We start from the raw sequence: 3,571 nt of genomic DNA on the forward strand, positions 1-3,571 counted from the left end.
CTTTGGTTTCTGCTTTTAATTTCTGTTAATATAGATCTAATCAAACTCTACAATCCTATGATTCCATAACCATCTTTTAGTTACATTTTTGTTGCTGGTGGTTCTAATTTTTTTTTTTTACAACATTCAAGATTTTTTTCCATAAAAGACACGAATTTCATCGTCATTTGCACTGTTTTTATCTGTTTTATAAAGTTGAATTATTGCTTGGGCCCATTTCTCTGAAGAAACTAATAGGAGGAATGCTTGGTTAAAAGCTCAATATTATACAGTGGTACCTCTGGTTAAGAACTTAATTCGTTCTGAAGGTACCTGAGGTACCACTTCAGCTAATGGGGCCTCCTCCTGCTGCTGTGCTGCTGGAGCACGATTTCTGTTCTCATCCTGAAGCAAAGTTCTTAACCTGAGGTACTATTTCTGTGTTAGCGGAGTCTGTAACCTGAAGCCTCTGTAATCCGAGGTACCACTGTATTACACACACTGCTTGATAAAATGACTGTGGGGTGGGGGGTGGGGAGATTCCTCTTTCTCTATTTCTCTTTAATGGTACCAAATCCTGCTAAGATTGCATATCCCTGAGAAAAAAAGAGCACTGAAAAACATAAGGGAGAAAACAATGTCGTTAATTTCTGCTTTGGCTTGCTTCCCTGGAGATGAGCTGCCTAGACAGTGCTGGCTGGGATAGGTCAGGCAGAGAAGGGAAGTCAACAGGAGGTGGAGGCCCAGCCCCAGCCCAGAACTGGCAGAGTCAGCTTAGTCTAGCCATCTCCTCCTCCTCCTCCTCCTCCTCCTCCTCCGCCCCACCCCTACTGCTGAGTTCTGCAAGGACCAATCCTAAAGCTAAGTAATGCCACTCCTTTCATTGCTTCTGAGAAAGAAGGCAGGCAAGTAGGGGCTGGCTGAAGGCAAACTGAGGTTAGTAGGGCAGTATGGAAAACACCATACCTCAGTGGTAGAGCATCCACCTTGCATGCAGAAGGTCTCAAGTTCAATTCCTGGCATCTCCAGGTAGGGATGGGAGAGACTTCTGTTGGAAACTTGGGAGATTCACTGCCAGTTGCTGTGTACAATACTGAGCTAGGTAGACCAGCCATCTGACTATTTCAGGCAGTATCCTATGTTTCTATGCCCCACTTGCTCAAATAGGCCAGCCTCCATTGTGCCTTGACCTGAAATAGCCCACTTCAGAGAGAGTGGAAGTATTGGGACTGAATCTTCCAGATTAGTTGGGGGGAAATTATATTACGGAGTAGGGTCCAGATGGGAAACTGAGCCTCCAGATGTAGGAAGGCAAGATAAGCAGAGAACAAAACTCTAGATGTAAAGGGAAGGTAAAGGATCCTTACACGGTTAAGTCCCGTCAAAGGCGACTATGGGGTTGCAGTGTTTATCTCGTTTTCAGGTCAAGGGAGCCGGCGTTTGTCCACAGCTAGCTTTCCGGGTCGTGCCTCCAGCCAGGGTCATCTTTACCTGGGGGTGCAAGGGGTGCAGGGCACCCGGGCACTGAATTCTGGGGGGTGCCAGGAACCCACCGCTGTAGCCGCCTAAGATCTTAAATATCTACCTGTTATGAAATAATAAATAATTTTGATCAAGCTAGAAAAACAAAATACATATATACCTAGGTATTACCAAAATGTATACCTACTGTTTCACTAAAGGACTTTCGACTTTGTGCGCTCATTTACCAAAGATGCGCCGTGCCAGCAGCGGTGCCTGTCATTCACAATGGCAGCGCTTGACTCAACAACAGCGCTTGTCATTCATAATGGTGGGGCTTGTCAGACTCAACAATGGCACTTGTCATTCTCAATGGTGCCGTGAACGCAAAATTAACCCTTACATCATAATAAAAGTTAATTTGGGGCTAAACTAAATTTGGGGGTTGTGGGCAGATCTTTGCACCCCGGCGGCGCATATGCTAAAGACTGCGCTGTGGCCAGCATGACTAAACTGCTTCTGGCGCAACGGAATACCATGATGGAAACCAGAGCTGCAGCAGTCCCTGTTTGTCTACTTGCACTGGTGTGCTTTTGAATTGCTAGGTTGGCAGGAGCTGGGTCAGAGCAACGGGAGCTCAGTCTGTTGTGGGGATTCAAATCGCAGACCTTCGGATTGGGAAGCCCAAGAGGCATGGTGGTTTAGACCACAGCGTAGATGATGAAGTAAGCTTTAGCAGGCCCAACCTATTTCAGTTTAATCCTTCAGGAACATTATAAAGGGTTGGTTTAGTTTATTAGATTCATTTTTCACTTCACACAACCAAAAAGGGCCCCAAAGCAATTCACAGGGGAAGTAAAATGCAAAATGACACAATAAAAATATCAGTTAAAACGATATACTAAAAAACATTCATCCAAAATTCATAGTGAATCACCATATCTGGCACAAAAGGAAGCACCAGGAACCGCCACTAACTGAAAGTAGAATGTCGAAGAAACAAACCTACCCTAAACTAAGGAAAAACAACTTCTCAGTGACTCGGCACTCAACCAGTCTGGTGGCAACTAATTCTCCCATATGAATGCATCTAGGAGCCTTTGTTGGTGGGGGTGGGGGTGGGGGTGGGGGTGGGGAGAGAGCTTTGCCAGTAATAAATAAGGCAGCTTTGGGAGGGGGGTGATTTTCCTCAGGAAGACAACAGAAGGGAACATTAAAAAACTCTTTCCTCCTCAAACTTGCCCCCTGTGGTTCTGCCACTGCTCAGGACCCCCTGCTGCTGCTATTTGCATTTTTAAAACATGCATTAAAGTAGCATCTCGTTTGGCCCACAGAGTTTTTAATGTTAAACCATATATGGAAAGGTGCAGAACAGTGCCATGTATATATGAATTGAAGATGTATTAATAACGTTTCTAACTGGCTGGCATGAGGTGAGATTAGTGAGGGATTGCTATGACGAACTTGCCATAACTTGCCATGCTACATTATTTTGAGCAATGCAAATGTAATCATATTTTAATTGCTCACTGAAGCATGCAAAGTTAACGAGGCTTGCTTTTCTGCCTATATTCTGTGACAGCTATTATTGCTCAGTGAATTTCAAGCTTTCTGGGGTATTTCATAGCTGAGTAGCATAGCATCCTGTTAGCCAATAAAAAAATGGCAAATGTAACCTAGATAACTTGGAGTTCATAATGCCTTTTGTTTTTAAATTGGTTTGATAATGGGGGATGTTTATTCCTATCAGCTCCGTTTCCATGGCAGCAGAAAGCACTCTTTAAACTTGGAAGGCATATAGGATAAATTATTGAAGCTCAGAGCCTATGGCATTACACTAATGGCTTTTACTAGTAACTTCAGAGACTATAGGACCACTGCTCTCCAACTAAATATGCAAAGTAAGCCTGGTACCTTTTCACTGTTGAACTCCTGGAGTTGAGCGCGGTGCTTGTATGGTACCATGCATTTTACAAAACCATAACAGGTCTCTATAAAATCCAGTAGAGTGTATTCCGGTAAATTTCCATCTGTGCAATTTATGCAGCTATGCAGTAATCTCAGAGCCCATGAATCATATCCATGACTACCCATAGGCGCCGACTCCATGGGGCCTGAGGGGGCCCGAGCC

Source organism: Podarcis cretensis (assembly GCF_951804945.1).
Source record: "Podarcis cretensis genome assembly, chromosome: 6".
Lineage (NCBI taxonomy): Eukaryota > Metazoa > Chordata > Lepidosauria > Squamata > Lacertidae > Podarcis > Podarcis cretensis.